Source organism: Neoarius graeffei, chromosome 1, assembly GCF_027579695.1.
Source record: "Neoarius graeffei isolate fNeoGra1 chromosome 1, fNeoGra1.pri, whole genome shotgun sequence".
NCBI lineage: Eukaryota > Metazoa > Chordata > Actinopteri > Siluriformes > Ariidae > Neoarius > Neoarius graeffei.
Genome location: NC_083569.1, coordinates 108,363,845 through 108,383,386, shown reverse-complemented (window position 1 = coordinate 108,383,386; position 19,542 = coordinate 108,363,845). Strand labels below are relative to the sequence as shown.

Here is a 19,542-nt window from a genome sequence, read left to right as displayed (position 1 = left end):
TACGTGTGGCTATAACAAAATATTCTCACAAAGGGAGCCAATTTATCCTTTATAGTACCAAAATAAAAAGACAGCAATTCTAATCTAAATGAATGCATGTATCAGTATGTGAATGTAATGCAAAAGGAAGCACGTGCGAATTTCGTGAGTCTCAATTCAATCTTGGCTGCCAGCTTGTACCAGGAGGTAAATCTTGCTGATGGGTCTTAGGAGCTGGTTGGTTTTAGTTTGTAGTCTTACAGTACGAACAAGGCCCTTTGAATCTGCTATAGCTTCAATGACTCTTGCCATCACCCATGAGCCTCGTGGTGCTGTAGGATTAGCCACCACAGCAATGTGTCTCCCACAAAGAAATTTGGCCTGATGCAGGACCATTTGGGTCGTTCTTGCATGAGTGGAACATATTCCTGTATCCAGCGTGTCCAGAAAAGATCAGCGATATATTGTATTTTTCGCCACCGCCTCCTGGAGTACAGATTTTCCCTTCTGAATATTCCTGGTGGTAGCATGGGTTGAACCTTAAGTTGCAGTAGGTGAGTGGGTGTCAGTGGTTCCAAGTTATAGGGGTCATTTCAAGTCAAGTCACCTTTATTGTCAAATATGCTATGTGTCATGGTCCTACCTGTGGGCTTCTCTCTTCAGGTAACATCTCCACTCAGCATTACCGGCCATGCCTGCTCTCACTTCCTCTTATCAACTTTCAGTGACTGTCATTGGCTGTTGCCGATCACCTGCTTCCCCCGTGTGCATTTAGCTGCAGTTCTCCCAAGCCTCAGTGCCAGATCGTCTGCAACTTCCAGCGTGATAACCTGCTCTGTGTTCCTACTACTCTGACTCCTGACGATATTCTGTTCCGTCTGACTCTGTCTGCTCTCCAGCCCCGGTAACCTGATCTGCCTTCTGTCCTGTCGACTCTGCCTCTTGCCTGCCTCTCCTGTACCTTTGCCTGATCTCCAGCTTGTCCAGCCCTGCTGCTCGCCTGCCTCTCCATCAGCCCGGTGTGAGCAGCCCTGCCTGGAGCCCTACTCTTCAGCCCCGGTATCCTGACCCTGCATTTCTGTCCCCTATCTTGCTATCTGATCTGTGACTCTGTGTTCCAGCCTGCTCACTACTCCAGCCTGCTGAGGGACTACTGTTGGGAGACTGCCTGAAACCCAAGTGCTGTCAGCCTACAGCCACACCTCACTGACAACGCCTGATCCCGTCTGATCTCAGAAGCTAAGCAGGGTCGGGCCCCAGACGTCACCACCACGCTCCCACCAGCCATCCCTGCCTCTCAGTCCTCCTGCCACTGAACTTCACACACACACACACACACACACACACACACACACACACAATTCTCCCAACTCCCTTTTCCCCTGTTATTATTAAACTGTGGTTCGAGTGCATTTGATCTCCTCTCCTGTCTGGTCCTTGACACTATACATGCTCGACATACAGCACAGATGAAATTTCAGTCCTCTCTGACCCACGGTGCAAACAGGCAATGCAATAAATAAAAATAAAAATAGAATAATTGAAAAAAAAACAACATAAAATAGTATAAACACTCGAGATAAGAATTAGACAGACTAAACACTCAAACAATATAAACAGTATAAACACTAGATAAGAACTAGACAAAGACTAAACACTCATACATGCATATATATACACACACACACACACACACACACACACACACACACACACACATTGGTGCAAATAAACAGTCAAGGGCACTTGAGGTATAGCAGGTAAACATGAAATAAGCAGTATAAACAAACTAGCAGCTGTTAAGGTGAGGTAGTGTGGAATAGTGCAAATGAGCGAGGTAAAGTGAGATGTGCGGTCCCTGAGTTCAGTGTGTTAATGAACAATGAGATGTATGTATGTATGTATGTATGTATGTATGTATGTATGTATGTTTGGTTTTTTTTTTTGGGGGGGGGGGGGGGACTGTGAGGATGACATGTCAGATGCTGAAGGGGGGGCAGGGGTGTGTGCGAGCAGAATCTGTGACAGGGGGCAGAGGGGGGAGGAGGGGCAGAACAGGGAGGGAGTTGAGCCTCCTGACCGCCTGGTGAAAGAAACTGTTCTTGAGCCTGCTGGTTTTGGCCTGGAGACTCTGCAGTCTCCTCCCCGACAGCAGCAGACTGAAGAGGCTGTGAGATGGGTGGGTGAGGTCACCTGCAATCCTGATGGCTTTGCAGGTGAGGCGGGAGTTATAAATATCCATTAGAGAAGGGAGAGAGACACCAATGATCCTCTCAGCTGCTCTCACGATGCGCTGCAGAGATTTGCAGGAGGACACGGTGCAGGCGCCGTACCACACGGTGATGCAGCTGGTCAGGATGTTCTCGATGGCGCCTCTGTAGAATGTGTGCATGACGGGGGCCGGGGCTTTTGCTCTCCTCAGTTTGCGGAGGAAGTACAGACGCTGTTGAGCTTTTTTGGCCAGTGATGCGGTGTTGTTGCTTCAGGACAGGTCTTCAGAGATGTGCACACCCAGAAACTTGGTGCTGCTCACCCTCTCCACTGCAGCACCGTCGATAGATAGTGGAGCATGCTGGGTGTGCTTTCTCCTGAAGTCCACAACAATCTCCTTCGTCTTCTCCACATTCAGGTGGAGATTCTTGTCCTTGCACCACATGGCCAAGCAGCTCACCTCACTCCTGTAGATTGTCTCATCACCATTGTTGATGAGACCGACCACAGTCGTGTCATCCGCAAACTTAATGAAGAGATTAGAGTTTGATGTTGGTGTGCAGTTGTGGGTCAGCAGAGTGAAGAGGAGGGGGCTTAGCACACATCCTTGGGGGGCCCCCCCGTTCAATGTGATGGTGCTGGAAGGGTTGCTGCCGACCTGTACAGCCTGTGGTCTCCCCGTCAGGAAGTCCAGCAGCCAGTTGCACAGGGAGGTGTTGAGTCCCAGCTGGTCCAGTTTATAATGAGCTGCTGAGGAATGATTGTGTTGAATGCTGAGCTAAAAAGTCTATGAACAGCATTCTGACATACGAGTCTTTTGTTTCCAGGTGGGTGAGGGCTGAGCGGAGGGCAGTGGAGATGGCGTCATCGGTCGAATGGTTGGACTGATATGCAAACTGGAAAGGGTCCAGGGCAGGGGGGAGGGCAGACTTGATATGCCGCATGACTAGCCGCTCGAAGCACTTCATGAGGATGGGAGTGAGTGCGACAGGGTGGTAGTCACTGAAGCAGGAGGGAGACGGCTTCTTCGGGACCGGGATGATGGTGGTGGTTTTGAGGCACGTGGGGACAACAGCCTGGCTCAACGAGATGTTGAAGATGTCTGTAAAGACATCTGTGAGCTCCTCGGCACAGTCTCTCAGGACACGACCAGGAACGTTATCAGGACCTGGGGCTTTTCGTTCATTTGTTGTCCTGAGAGCTCTCCTCACGCTGTCTGGGGACAGCGTCAACACCTGGTCACCGGGAGGTGGTGGGGTCTTCTGTGCCGTGGTGCTGTTGTCTGCCTTAAAGTGAGCGAAGAAGTCGTTCAACTGATTCAGCAGAGACGTGGAGTTGTCACAGGTTTGCGGTGAGGGCTTGTTGTCTGTGATGGTCTGAGTCCCCCACCACAGGTTCCTGGTGTCTCTGCTGTCATTGAAATGGTCAGCAATGTCCCTGGAATACTGTCTCTTGGCCACCCTGATGCCTTGTGCTGGTTTGGTGACTAACCAGCAGCCTGTATGCTTGCATTAGCATAACAGATCTGAGGCCCCAAGGTGGGGGAGGAGTAGGGCTTTGTAGGCATCTTTATACATGGTGTAAACATTGTCCAGGAGTATTGTTTCCACATGTGGGAAAGTTGATATGACCATAGAGTTTTGAAAACACGCTTTCGGGGTTTGCATGATTGAAATCCCCAGCCAGGATGAGGAAAGCATCTGGGTGGGCTGTCTGCTACTCACTGATGTGCTGATAGAGTTCATTCAGTGCTTCACTCCTGTTGTTATTGGAGCCGGGAGGGATGTATAATGCTACCAGCAATATGGCTGTAAATTCCCTCGGCAGGTAGAATGGTTGGCACTTAATAATCATAAACTCCACCAGTGGTGAGCAGTATTTGCAGACCACAACAGCATCGCGGCACCAGGAATCACTGATGTAAACACAGAGTCCTCCACCGCGAGTCTCCCCCCCCCCCCCCAACTAGCACTCTGTCTAACCGGTAGCATGTTAGCTGGGCTAGCTGAATGGCACAGTCCGGGACGCTGTCGTTAAGCCATGTTTCCACAAACACAAGGACACAGCCCTCACTCACAGACTTAAAAGATGAGCAGAGCAGGCGGACATAATCCAGCTTGTTGTCCAGCGAGCGTACGTTGGCTAGAGTGATGGTAGGGATAGCCGGCCGGTCAGGGCTAGCCGCTAGCCTCGCCCGGATACCTCCACGCTTGCCCCTCTTCTGCTTCCGCATGTTCCGCCTGTGGCGCTTCCACTGCGGGCTGGATGCAGGAGTGGGGGTCGGTGATTGAGCAGGCCTCCAGAGCAAACCGTAGCCGCATAGCACTTCCGCGTCCGCTGGATTTATATCCATGAATATAGTTCTGCGGATGTCGAGCAGAAACTCATGGGAGTATGTGCACCTTGAGACCGATGGACGCGACAAAGACGAACAGATACACGCTGTTTTAAAACACAAAAAACATGAAAACACCGTTCTGTCAGGACAGAGAGGAGCCACTGCATGTGTGTGCGCCGCCATCTTGGAACATCTTGGGTCATCCGAAACCGTTGTCAAAGGACAGCTGTTTAGGATGGTCGGATGGATTCAACCTCGCACATTACTGTGACTAGATAGACCGTCATCATGCAAGGATTGTTGGTTCATGATAGGTGACAAAATCTTCACCATTCTAATGCCGCTTTTCCACTACCAACGCGGCTGAGCCGTGCCGTGCTGAGTTGGGCTGAGTCGAGCTGAGCGGGGCTGTTGGAGTTGCATTTCAACTACAACCGCGCTGAACCGTGCTGGCTGGAAGTGGGTGGACACATTTGGGTGGAGTTAGCGAAAGTGGGTGGACGTCAGGTGATGTCGTTAGGTGGCGCAAACAGTGACATCAGTGACCTTTTAAGCGGTAGTCTCACAACCCGGAGAGTAAACAATAAACATGGAGGACATGGAGTAGTTAGTGTTGCTGGTCTTGGTGCTGTGGCTTGTTGTCACCGACAACGCCAACAGATACTGGCAAGAGCGTATAGATGAGGCGAGGCGCATAAGGCTTCATAATTCTCGTAATTCTTCTTCTTCCGGGTTTACGGTGTTTACAGATCCCAGTATGCTCGCGGGGCGTGTGTGGGCATGTGAGGACACTCCTCCTCACCAATCAGTGCACAGGGGAGTGTCTGCTCACGCCCCTAGCCTCACTCAGCTCGGTTTGGCTCGCTTCAGCCCTACTCCAAAACCGTGCGAGTTTTGGGTGCTAAGAAGGGCTGAAGCGAGCTGAGTCGTGCTGTTCTTAGATAGTCGAAACGCGAGCTGTGTCGGGCTGAAGTGAGCTGAAAAAGGGTAGTGGAAAAGGGCCATATTTATTCGCTCCCATATGCCCCCATGGTGGGCACCAGCTGGAGGAATGAACGTCCACTTGACACCTTTCTGTATAAGACTGCGCTCAATTTGATCCATAATCCAAGACTTCAGTGCCTCCCTTAACTCCTTCTCAGCGGAGATCAAATTAGTTCCATTGTCTGACCTTAATTCTCCTACTTGACCTCTTCTGGATATGAAGCGCCTGAACGCATTCACACAGGAGTTCATATCCATAGTGTGCCACTTCCAGATAAACTGCTGTACTAGTGAGACAAGTAAATATATCACACCACACTGCTTTACCATGCCACGCCATCTTCTCATCTCTATAGGTCCAAAATAATCCACTCCTACATGTGAGAATGGAAGGAGGTCAGGAGTCAAACGGTCAATTGGCAGATCAGCCATCTTTTGTTCACCTGCACATGCATGTTTCAGCCTGCAGGGCACACAATTATTCACAATGTTCCTCGCAAGGGAATTCGCAATGTTCCTCGCAGACGGCTCCAGTTGCAGTTGTAACTCAGTTGCAAGCATCCAGTCTATACGAACTGCCAAAACCGCAGCGGTCAGTTCAAGACGTGGGGTGGTTATTAGCTTCAATGGAGCCACTCTAGATTTTCCCATGACAAAGGCTATGTGCACTTCATCCTGACTATTGACTAACCTTAAATAGGTCACCGTGCCATATCCGGCTTCACTTGCATCACAAAAGTGATGCAACTGCACACACTCCACTTTCCCAAAATTCTTTGGTTTGAAGCAGCAGGTGATGTTGAAGTCTGTGAGAGTCCCAAGGCCATGCAACTAGTGCTTCCAGGATTTTGCATGAGCGTTAGGAATGTCTTGGTCCCAGCTAAGGTTCAGCCTGCACAGTTCCTGCAAGAGGTGTTTTGCTTTAAAGGTTATGGGGCAAGAAATCCTAGCGGGTCGTACATTGAACTGACCATAGACAGAATTCCTTGCCTGGTGCATGGTTGTTCTTTGAGAGACACATGGAACTTAAAGACGTCCTCTTCAGCACACCAATGCACACCAAGAGCTCGTTCCAGAGGTCTAGGTCCAAGTCTTTCACTCCCTTTGCCTTTTCAAGCTCAGGAATGTGAGCCAAGACTGCTCGGCTGCTACTTGACCACTTGGTGAGACTGAAACCTCTCGCTGCACACAGGGTTTTCAATTCTCAATACAGGTGAATGGCGTGAGCCTCTGTATCGACTGACTTCAGCAAATCATCCACATAAAAGTTATTTAAAACTGTGCTCACTGCTTCAGCTGAGAAGTTGTTTTTATGGTCCTCAGCAGTTCTTCTCAAGGCATAGCTGGCACAACTAGCCGATGACATTGCTCCAAAGATGTGAACCGTCATCCTGTGCTCTAAGAGAGGCTGAGAGATGTCTCCATCATCCCACCACAAGAAACACAAAGTCAACATGCTCTGAGGATATCTTGACCTGATGATACATCATCTCCACATCAGCCAGGATGACCACATTCTCAAGGCGGAAACGCAGCAGGACTCCAGTCAAGGAGTTCATAAGATTTGGACCCTGCAAGAGTTCACTGTTGAGAGATGTTCCTTGATAAGATGCAGAGCAGTCAAAAACTACCTGCAAGTTTCCTTGTTATTGAGATGGAGACAGACTGCAGAGTCCTGGCCTGAGGAACTGGATTTCCTGTGTTGAGCCATTTGTTTGTGAAGCAGTTGTTTCATTTCACCAATGTACAGGTCTGTGCATTCCTCACTGTACTGAACTGCGTACACTACATTGTCCTGTTTGTGTCCGAGTGTTACACTTGCAAGTGAGTATAACCAATTAAAGGGGAGAGGTGGTGGAGCAGAGTTTCACCAAACAATATTTATTTTACAGAAGAGCAACACTCCAAAATTCAAGCTCTAAATCTGTCCCAAAAAGTCTACGAGAACAACACGAAGCCAAAGCAATGAGTCTTCCTGCAACAGTCTCGCACAGACATTCCTGAACAGGTCTGTGCCACCGCATCCCCCAAGACAAGAGGAGTAGCCATACTGATAAAGTCTGGAGGGAAAAAGAAAAAAAAAAGAAAAAAAAAAAAAAAAAAACAAAAAAAAACACACACTTATCAGACTTTGTTAGGTCTACCTGCACAGGTTCCACCTTTTTACTGACACATGCAGTAAAAATTTCAGGGTACTGCCATGCACGCTTCAATCGTGGCACTGATGAGAGGCGCGCAGTCACCCACCACCAGAGGAGCAGACTCTTCCAGCCACGCATGTCTTCCAGTCAAGTTATTTCTGAAAATTAGCGACACGCCATCAACCGGCAGACCAGGCCGCATTCCAAACTCCACATCTCCCTGCACAAAATCACACATAAGCGTCACCTTGTGCAGTGGCACGGACAACGTGTTCAATTCAATTCCCCAAATCAATAATGAATTTCCTGTGTATGATTCAGGCAAAAAAGGCAACACTGACTCTGAAATGAACGATTCGGACGCCCCAGTGTCTCTTAAAATTTTCACAGACACTTTTTGATCGCTGCAAATAAGCAACACCAAACCCTCAGAAATAAACGGCTCAAACATCCCCTTGCAGTTAGTCACACCTGCAGAGGGTAATGTCATGTAGGAGATTCAAGGGGAATGACCAACCCAGTGGACACAGGCAGCCAGGGCCGTGGGTTTCACAGAACAACTACGGAGCTTGGTGCCAGTATATTTTGCCTTAAGGATGGGGCAATCTGATTTCCAGTGGCCCTTTCCTTGACAGTAATTACAGATCAGGTCAAAACTAGCTGACTGTCCTTTACCCACATGCCTCTCTTGATATTGTGAGATATTTTGTACATTAGCGGGGGGGGGGGGGGGGGGGGGGGGGGGACAAAAAACCTCACACCTCTCACCCCAGACCATCTCTGAACGAAATCTATGGGTAAATTCCCATTCATCAGCCAACACAGCAGCTTGAAAAGCGGTCTGAATGTTGCACCCTACAATAAAGGTGACAACACTTTAAGGGAGTGCGTTTTAATATTATTCCAACAGAACCAAGTTATTCAAATCGTTTAATGTTTGAACTTTTTCAGATGCACACCAATAAGTTAGCTGTCAGGTTTCGAACAAACTCAACGTGCGTCTGACTTGGTTTTCTCCGCAAATTCTGAAAAGACTGGTGATAAGCCTCTGGGAACCATTCATAAATCTTTAGTACAGCTGACTTAACATGTTCATACACCTGACTCTATACAAAAATTCCCTTACCCTGACTAACACCAGTCCCCCACTAACTAAGGTAGACCCAAGACTTCAGACAAATTGAGGCTGGATAATTATGCACTATAACCCATAAGCTGGAGAAAACTGCCAGTTGCTGAACAGTTTCTCAAACTTCAGACGTGCCCTCAAGACCACTGCTGCCAAACCCTGTACCATTCAAAAATGATAAACTAAAACAAAAAACAAACGTCCAAGACATGTTCTTTGCCTACCCGGGGAAAACACAGTTAAGTCCAGAAAACAGGCACTGGCAGATAAATATTTACACTTTACAAGTTTGCACTTTTATTAAAAAAAAAAAAGTTTCTTTTTTACTTTGATGAATGAAGCACAGACTGAAAAATTTTCTTGCTACCGAATTTCATTAAGCCCAACGACAAATAACTGGTTCAAATCCCAACAAACCGTCAATTACAATTTACTCGATTCTCAAATGCTCACTCACTTCACCCGCCCACAAATAAAGTGGAGGGGAAAAAAACAAACAAACACCAACAGCTAAGTTAGCAATCATGAGATGCCAGGTACATTAAAAAGGGAATAATTTTGTTATTGAAAGTAATCAATGAGGCAGTAGACCGGTCTGAAAGTGTCAAACAGCTATATTTGCGCCAAAGGTTTCTACAGAACCTATCACCACTCAGAAGGTATAGCCACACTAAAGCAACAAGTTGCCCCTTATGAGAAGTCATTATGGGGGACAAAAGGGACGGAGCTAGAGATAATAATGGGATATGGAGATCCCATGATGGTTTAATCATCATACCAGTATCCCTCCTCACTAACAGGTGCACATGGTCTAGACCATTGTGCAAGGGGGGAGGTAGTAAGAAAAATTAATAAACAAGGTTGTTACCATATCTTCAGGCCATGGTAGACGAACCATTAAGCAGATGTGATATTTGTGCTCAAAAACAATGTCAGGAAGGGAATCACAACTCCATTAGGTCACATACCAGTGCCAGAAGGACCATTTAGGCATTTAGTAATAGACTAATGCCGCTTTTCCACTACAAACGCGGCTGAGTCGGGCTGAGCCGTGCCGTGCCGAGTTGGGCTGAGTCGAGCTGAGCGGGGCTATTGAAGTTGCATTTCGACTACAACCGCGCTGAACTGTACTGGCTGGAAGTGGGTGGACACATTGGGTGGAGTTAGCGAAAGCGGGTGGACGTCACATGATGTCGTTAAGCGGCGCAAACAGTGACATCAGTGATCTTTTAAGTGGTAGTCTCACAACCCGAATAGTAAACAATAAACATGGAGGACATGGAGTCGTTAGTGTTGCTGGTCTTGGTGCTGTGGCTTGTTGTCACCGACAACGCCAACAAATACTGGCAAGAGCGTATAGATGAGGCGAGGCGCATAAGGCTTCAGAAATTCTCGTAATTCGTAATTCTCCTTCTTCCGGGTTTACGGTGTTTACAGATCTCAGTGTGCTCGCGGGGCGTGTGTGGGCATGTGAGGACACTCCTCCTCACCAATCAGTGCACAGGGGAGTGTCTGCTCACGCCCCCAGCCTCACTCGGCTCGCTTCAGCCCCACTCCAAAACGGTGCGAGTTTTAGGGGCTAAGCAGGGCTGAAGCGAGCTGAGTCGTGCTGTTCTTTGGTAGTCGAAACGCGAGCCGTGTCGGGCTGAAGTGAGCTGAAGCGAGCTGAAGTGAGCTGAAAAAGGGTAGTGGAAAAGGGCCATATGTGGACATGATCAAGAGAGTTCAAGAAAAAAAGATACATGCTAGCAGTACAACACAGATTCAGCAGATGGGTGGAAGCTGTGCCATCAAAAGATCAAGGTGCTGAAACAGTGGTTAAATTTTTGACTAGGGAAGGAATCCCTAGAATTGGCATTCCAACAGAAATAAGTTGACAATGAATCAGCTTTTATTCAAAAGTGGTGAAGTCAGTGTTACAACATTTGAGAACTGAGCAGAGGCTAGGATTGTGTGCACCATCCTCAGTTACAAGGAACAGTGGAAAGAGTAAATGGAACTCAAAGCTAAACTGAATAAGCTCTGTGTTAGTACTTAATTGAATTGGATAGATGCATTAGATTAGATAAAACTTTATTGATCCCTTTGGGCGGGTTCCCTCAGGGAAATTAAGATTCCAGCAGCATCATTACAGATAAAACAGAGAAGAGAAATAGAGAAAATTTCTAGATAAATTAAAATAAGTTAAGTATTTACATAAATATAAAAAGAATAAGATATGGGGAAGAGAGGAAAGGGGGAGAAGGGGGGTGGTGTCGGCGGCAGGAGAGATGCACATTATATTGCACGTTGTCCGGTATTGCTTATTGTTAGGCTAGGCGACTGCTTCTTCCCATCCTCTGTCCTCCTGTTACCCCTCCTCCCCCCGAGAGAGGAGTTGTACAGTCTGATGGCGTGAGGGACAAAGGAATTTTTAAGTCTGTTCATCCAGCACTTGGGAAGGAGCATTCTGTCACTGAACAGGCTCCTCTGGTTGCTGATGACGGTGTGCAGAGGGTGACTGGCATCGTCCACGATGTTCAATAGTTTGTCCATAGATCTCTTCTCTGCCACCGTCACCAGAGAGTCCAGCTTCATGCCAACCACAAAGCCAGCCCGCCTGATCAGTTTGTCCAGCCTGGATGTGTCCTTTTTGGATGTGCTGCCTCCCCAGCACACCACGGTGTAAAACAGGACACTGGTGACCACAGACTGATAGAACATCCACAGGAGTTTCCTGCAGATGTTAAAGGACCGCAGCCTCCTAAGGAAGTATAGCCTGCTCTGTCCCTTCCTGTATAAGTGTTTGGTGTTGCAAGTCCAGTCCAGCTTACTGTCCAGCCACAGCCCAAGGTACTTGTAGGAATCCACAGCCTCCACTTCGACTCCTTCGATCAGAACTAGTCATGACCTTGGTCTGGACCTCCCAAAGTCAATGACCAGCTCCTTGGTCTTTGAGGTCTTGAGCTGCAGATGGTTCCTGTTGCACCACACAGCAAAGTCCCTCACCAGGCTCCTATACTCCTCTCTGTCGTCACTGATACACCCAACAATGGCTGTGTCATCGGCAAACTTCTGAATGTGACACAGCTCCGAGTTGTAGCAGAAGTCCACGGTGTACAGGATGAAGAGAAGAGGGGCCAGCACCGTGCCCTGGGGTGCTCCGGTGCTGCTAATCACAGTGTCAGACGTGATGTCCTTCAGCCTGATGTACTGCGGCCTGTCAGTGAGGTAGCTGGAGATGCAGGTGACCAGGCAGGGGTCCACCTGCATCCTGTTCAGTTTGTCCTGAAGCAATAGGGGCTGGATGGTGTTGAAGGTACTCGAGAAGTCCAAGAAGAGGATCCTCACTGTGCCATTTCCCTTATCCAGATGCAAGTGGGCTCGGTGTAGCAGGTAGAGGATGGTGTCTTCCACACCGACACCTGCCCAGTACGCAAACTGCAAACAGTCCTGGGCATGTTGTACCTGGGGTCTGAGGAGGCTGAGGAAGAGCTGCTCCAACGTCTTCATCACATGTGAGTGACTGTCTTATCTAGAGTGTTTATACTGTTTGCATTGTTTGTTTTTTCAATTATTCTATTTTTATTTATTGCATTGCCTGTTTGCACCGTGGGTGAGAGAGGACTGAAATTTCATCTGTGCTGTATGTCGAGCATGTATAGCATATTTGACAATAAAGTTGACTTGACTGCCACCGGTCGGAAGTCGTTCAGCTTGCTGGGCCGATTCTTTTTGGGAACTGGAATGATACATGATGTCTTCCAGAGGGTGGGCACTCTCCCCAGCTGCAGGCTGAGGTTGAAGATGCATTGGAGTGGTTTACCCAGTTCAGCAGCACAGGTCTTCAGTAGTCGGGGACACACCTTGTCCAGGCCTGCTGCTTTCCTGGGGTGAAGCTTCCTCAGTTGACCTCTGACCTGGTCTGCAGTAATGCATGGAGGAGTCTGTATTGAGGTGGGGGATGAGGGGGAGGAGGGTGCTGCTGTGATGACTGGGGGGAGGTGTGTTGAGGGAAGGAGAGATGGCTGCAGCGAGGGAAAGGGTGGGGGGGACATGGGCTGGATGAACAGACTGAAAAAGTCATTCAACTCATTCGCCCTCTCCACTGTCCCCTCAACGACGCTGGTCTTTGTATTGTGGCCTGTGATGGTTTTCACACCTTCCCAGACCTAATCATGCTGTTCTCCTTCAGCTTCTGCTCCACCTTTCTCCTGTAGCTGTCCTTAGCTTCCCTCAGCCAGCGTTTTACCTCCTGCTGTGCTACTTTCATTGCCTCCCTATCCCTGCTCCTGAAGGTGACCTTCTTCCTGTTGAGGACAGCTTTGATTTCCTATGTTACCCATGGCTTGTTATGAGGGTAACACCGTACAGTATTAGCGGGGGAAACCACATCTGCATAGAAGTTACGGTAATCCGTCAGACAGTGTGTCAGCCCCTCTATGTCCTCACAGTGTAGGCTAAGCAGCACATCCCAGTCCGTGATGTCATAACAGTCCCTGAGGGCATCTTCCATTTCAGGGGACCACCTCCTGATGGAGCTAGTTGTTGCAGGCTGCCTTTGAACCAGGGGGTGTACTTCGGCTGTAGATGAACCAGGTTGTGGTCAGACTTCCTTAGTGGGGGGAGGGGTGTGACTCTGTATGCATCCCTCACATTAGCATACAGCTAGTCAATTGTCCTGTTGTTCCTTGTTGGACAATTCACAGCCTGGTAAAAAGCAGCCAAAGTAGAGTCCAAAGTAGCGTGATTAAAGTCCCCAGAAATTATGATAAATGCCTCAGGGTGCTGTGTCTGCACTTACCGTTGGCACTTATGGGTTATCGTATGCAAGTGAACAGAAATACATCTCTAACTCCACATGAAAAGCTTACTGGAAGACCTATGCCAGTTCCGCACTTGAGGGGACCTTACAAAGGTCCACTCTCCAACAACTGTAGATGGAGCTGAGGGAATACATGAGGCAATTAACTACTATACATAAGATATATTTCAAGAACAAAGCAGAGCACCAGTATTAAAGGCGGAACCAGAAAATCCAATTGTGCCTGGAGACAAGGTATGCCTCAGTGTTCCGAAGAAAGTGGAATAAGCCAAGAAGGGACAGTCCCTACATGGTGGCAAGAGTAACTCCAATGGCTGTCCAGGTGCAGGGAAGCACTACATGGTACCATCTTAACCACTGTACTAGAATACCTTACCAAGAGATCAACCTGAAGATGAAGGAACACCTGAAGATACAGCAAGTGAAGCTGATGAGGAGAGACCCTCAGACTCTGGAGATGAAGAGCCATCTGGAATGCTCCCTAGTGAACAACAGAGTCCCTGTCCCCCCAGAGAAGCAGAACTGGAAGAACCACATGAAGATCCCAAGCTATGAGATTAATTGGCCAGATTATATGAAAAAGATGACTGTACTGTAGTTGTATCAGTCACACTGAGAATTCAAAGAAGTCAGTAATTGAGGTCAAAACTGAAACTGCACAAAAGTAAAATTAGCAGATTGGAAAATCGATCAATGATTTGAATGATAAACAGTTATTTTGATTTCTAATCAGCATAATGTAAAGTGCAGAGGGTGAACTGCTGAACCCAGGCATCAAGTGCATTATCGTGCTAAGAAGCAGGTCAAGTGGGAATTCTTTGCCTCATAACATCAGGCTATAAAAAGAGATTTTTCAACCACTCCTGGGGAGTGAACAAACCTTTCTGTCACTCCGTGATTCTTTTGTTTTAGTAAGTCAAATCAGTATGTTAACCAAATTAGGGTGGTCATAATAGTAAACAGTGAAATCCATCTTGTCAAATTGTGATTTGGTTTTTTGGGGGTATTAACTTTTTGTTTTCAGGGCTCGACATTAACTTTTAGACCCACTTGCCCTGGGGGGCACGTGGGGGTAAATTTCCACTTTCCCCCCAATATTATCACTGCCCCGCGTGGGTTTCCTCCGGGTGCTCCGGTTTCCCCCACAGTCTAAAGACATGCAGGTTAGGTTAACTGGTGACTCTAAATTGACCGTAGGTGTGAATGAGAGTGTGAATGGTTGTCTGTGTGTCAGCCCTGTGATGACCTGGCGACTTGTCCAGGGTGTACCCCACCTTTCGCCCGTAGTCAGCTGGGATAGGCTTCAGCTTGCCTGCAACCCTGTAGAAGGATAAAGCGGCTAGAGATAATGAGATGAGATTATCACTGCCCCCTATTTTGCAAGTACTACTTTTCTTTTTTAGGAAAACCATAGAATAGTTGTGAATTGCAACATAAAATGAAGATCACACATTGAGTTGAAGTTTGGTTATTGATTAAGTTTACTATTAAGTTTGGCTATTGGTTACTTTTTACTTGCAACGGACAGTAACGATTTTATCCAAAATAGTTTTTCCTGCCTTAGTCAATTTATTGCCATTTCACATGCATGCAGCTGTTGTAAAGTTCAGTGTGTTTGTGTAGCACTCTCTCAGACTGTAGGTTCATTACTTGATAATGTAGAAATCATAAAATAGAAATCTATAACAAAAGTTTGTCTGAAGAAATAGGATGCCAAAACTTTTGAACAGTACTGTGTTTCAGAATATATATATCTTTTTTTTTTTGCTTTATCATCCACCTCTAGGTTTAAAAGAAAAAATAGTGCTGTGTCATGACAGACAGGATAATGTTTGAGTTTAAAATTCTTGTTTAGTGTGTAGGTTGTGGGTGTTTTGTACAGACCTGGCAACCTGTCACTGAATCAGCACTTTTTTTTTTAATAAACCTGGAGGTGGATGATATAACAAAAAAAAAAAAAAACATACATAAAAACCACGATATATTAACACTTTGCACAGGACTGTGTTCCTCTGATAAAAGAAACAATGCTCCAGCTCTCTCTGCTCTTAATCTGTTCTCTCATGATTTATCGCGCATGTCACCCCATGTTGAGTTTTTTATGTCCGAGTTGTTTGAAACCAAGCTGGGTTTTCTGGGTCAAATAAGGAAGTTGTTTCACCTGTAAGAAAATCAAACACTTTCATGAAGGCGCTAACTCAAACGCGAGCAGAAAAACATGAAACGAGATTCTTCAGCAAACTCTTCCATCCTCACTTCTGACTTTCTGTTTTGGTAAAATACATTTGAAACACAATCGTGAATTTCTCTGGAGCTTTCAGGCTGAGCTCCTCTCGTCGTGTTCTTTAACCACTCATTTCCTCGTTGCTCTTGAAGCATTTTTGAAGCATTTGCTTCTATTTGTTCACATTTTTCTTGATAGCAGGGAGACGGTAATGCCTTTTATCTATTTCTCTGTTTGAACAAGCAAAAACAGCGCAAAAATTAACCATAGTGAAGAAAGATTAAGCCTTGCTTGCATGAAAGACTGTCTGACCCACTTTTCCAACATGACAATGATCCTAAACACACATCTAAGGCCACTGTTGGATTTCTGAAGGACAGAGCGAAAGTGATTCAGTGGCCAAGTATGTCTCCTGATCTGAACCCAATTGAACACCTATGGGGAATTCTGAAGAGACAAGTTGAGCATCACTCTCCATGGTCACTAAAAGAGGTCATTGTTGAAGAATGGAAAAAGACTGATGTTGCAAAACGTCGCCAACTTGTTCATTCCATGCCTAGAAGACTTGGTGCCGTCATTAAAAATCATGGAGGCCATACAAATTACTAGACGTAGTAGTTTTTGTTGTGGGATGTACTCATTTTTGCACCACCCTAATTTGAGTAAAACTGAAAAAAAAAAAGTGTAATCCAAGTTATATTATTAACCTTACTTTCCCGTTATAAGTCAAACAGATGCTATATTAAACTTTGTCTTGTCAACATTTTGGAAATTGTTTGTATTCATTGAGATATTGTTTAAAATGTTACGTTTCAAAGGGGGTGTACTCATTTACGCTCAGCACTGTGTATGGTGGACTTGAGTCACAGTGATAGCTCTACAAGCATTTCTCTGTGTCTGTGTGTAGATCTACATATTACGATTTATTTCTAATTCTTTGTCGTTAACGCTTCTAGTTTGGAATTTTTTAATGAGAGAGAGAAATCAAATATACCATGCACTGAGAGGCTCCAGTTGAAATTATGGATTCTCTGAGGTGACTGACAGAGGACTATTTTCTTCAGGGCGCCCCTCAGAGAATCCATCATTTCAACTGGAGCCTCTTGATGAACAGCACTTTCAAATATAGACAGATTTGGCAGAAATTTGGTCAGTTCAGCCATCTAAACATTTATTATATTGTGTAAGGATATAAATGCAAAAGTCAGCAGTCTTTTATTATTAGTTTGAACACCTTATGCAGTCGAGAACTGGTTACACCAGGATATAAATAAATGCACAGAGTTAGAGTTAGAGAGAGAGAGAAAAAATCAGACCCATGAATAAACTTTACCTTTGAGGCAGCAGCAGCAGGAGTCTGTGGAGATTTTCCTAAAGAGGGCCATCTGGACTCTGAGTTCATTATAAAAGGTGAAAAGAATCAGGACACTGGAAGAAGAAAAACACAGAAACTCACGAGTCCAGAATCTCCACTACCTGTTAACTGTGGGAAGTTTCACATTAACTCACCTTTAATGATATTACACAGAAAATCAACTTCAAATACCCAGACAAAGAATGAAGCGCTCTATTCCACAGAAAGCTCCAAGCCCAGATCAGTGGTGTCCAGGAATTAGTTCTTCTTCGAAGTAGTTTGATGGTTGGTCAACAACGAATCGGTGCATTACCGCCACCTAGAGGTATGGAGTGCAGCTCAGAGCACTAAAAACCTCACCTCCTCACACTCTGAGGTCCTGGGCCTGTCAGACACTCTGTGGCAGTCTGATAAACCTTGACATTTTTAAGTATTTCATCTAACTAAAAACATCCATACAAAAGTGACACACATGGTTATATTCTGGACACCCTCAGCAATAATAATATGAGAGTAAAGTGAATGGAATGAAATTTGTTTTTATTTAAATTAAGTGCAAACACAACCTTACAAAAAACTATTTTCAGAGTCTTCAAACCTTGTGAAAAAAACCCACACTATAAATACATCTGCACAAGACTTTGGAAGTCTGAACCTTGTAAACATAGGTGTTGGCTACATACATGTAAGAACAGCATTCAGAAATGTTGTGTAGTTTCAATACTAATTGTAGGAACTTCAGACTACCTATGTTTTCTCCAAAGTCAGTTGGCCTTTCAAATAAATATTGATGAGGTAGGTGTAATTCACCTGTAATCCCCCCATCACTGTCAATATTCCATTTGTCAAAGACAAAGAACCTGGCCCTGGCCCCTGTACCTCCGTGCCCCCACACCTCTCTGCTTGGAAAGTTACTGCAAAGAAAAGAAGCCCTAAAAGCCAAAGCTACATTTCATAATCTTATGCATAGATTTATGCATGGACTATAATAAATTTAAAGTTAGCAATGAAGATAAACTATGTCTATGCAGGGCATGTTGACTTAGGTAACTCACCTCATTATCTCTAGCCGCTTTATCCTGTTCTACAGGGTCGCAGGCAAGCTGGAGCCTATCCCAGCTGACTACGGGCGAAAGGCGGGGTACACCCTGGACAAGTTGCCAGGTCATCACAGGGCTGACATATAGACACAGACAACCATTCACCCTCACATTCACACCAATGGTCAATTTAGAGTCACCAGTTAACCTAACCTGCATGTCTTTGGACTGTGGGAGAAACCAGAGCACCCAGAGGAAACCCACGTGGACATGGGGAGAACATGCAAACTCCGCACAGAAAGGCCCTCGTCGGCCACGGGGCTCAAACCTGGACCTTCTTGCTGTGAGGCGACAGCGCTAACCACTACACCACCGTGCCGCCACTATATCATATATAAATTAAATTTTAATAAGATTTAACCAAAATAGTAACAACTCTATTAAACAACTATTAAATAAATGCTGCACTGTCTTAATACTACAAAAATGCATCTCTCTCACTAAACACTTTCCAACAGAATTTTTAAAAAGCACTAGAAATACTATCAAAATCCTATCGGAATGCATCAAAGGAATTTGCTCATTTGCAAACTTTGACTGAAAGTTTTCAAACAAAATTTAAAAATGGCACTATAAATACTACCATACTATCAAAATATACTCCACAAAGGAATTCACTCGAATGCAAAATTTTAGTACTACCAAAATACACTCACTAGTAATCTTTCACTTAAACCCTCAAAACTCTATCAAAATCAAATCACTTTCCAGATAATTCGCTTGTAAACTTTCAAACATAAATTCAAAATAGCACTAAGACACTACCACACTATTCAAATACACTCACCAAACAAATTCTCTGTCATGCAAAATTTCACTTAACACTTTAGAAGTTGTACAGTTTGTTTCTGAAATGGTATGGAAGACTAGTTTAATTTCACACTCAAATGTCCATTATATTTTGATTTAAGGTATCTTTACCTTAAAATGTGGCTGGTCGAACATTTGCTTATCCATGAAAATTCATTCTCCAATGCAACCTGGTATTTGCATTCATATTTTTGCCGTTTGGTATTGGGTTTAGTGGCCATGATGAATGACTGCTTGTAAAAAATGTGGGACAGCCTGGGTGAATCCTACATTACGGAAGTGACTGTTGTTCTGTTCGTTGATTGGTTAAAAATCAGTTGACGTCAGCAGTGTTTCTCATACAATTCTGATTGGACATAATCGGGAGTATTTTTAACTTGGCGGTAGGGATTTCCCAAAACCGGGAGATTATAGTTTTTTTAACAAATATGATCAGAAGGCGGGAGACGGAGGCTAAAATCGGGAGCC

General features: G+C 45.6%; 1 long non-coding RNA gene and 1 pseudogene across 1 annotated transcript; both read right to left on the bottom strand.

Annotated features, from left to right (window-relative positions):
- Nucleotides 1-7,876, bottom strand: part of LOC132881661 (zinc finger protein 850-like) — a 112,855-nt pseudogene extending 104,979 nt beyond the window's left edge.
- A 6,981-nt stretch (nucleotides 7,877-14,857) lies between these two features.
- On the bottom strand, nucleotides 14,858-17,428 carry LOC132881693 (uncharacterized). The gene is made up of 3 exons (XR_009654065.1): nucleotides 17,320-17,428; nucleotides 17,144-17,238; nucleotides 14,858-14,906 (listed from the first exon to the last, which is right to left on the bottom strand). It is a non-coding gene; the product is annotated as an uncharacterized LOC132881693 (long non-coding RNA).
- Nucleotides 17,429-19,542: the final 2,114 nt, after the last annotated feature.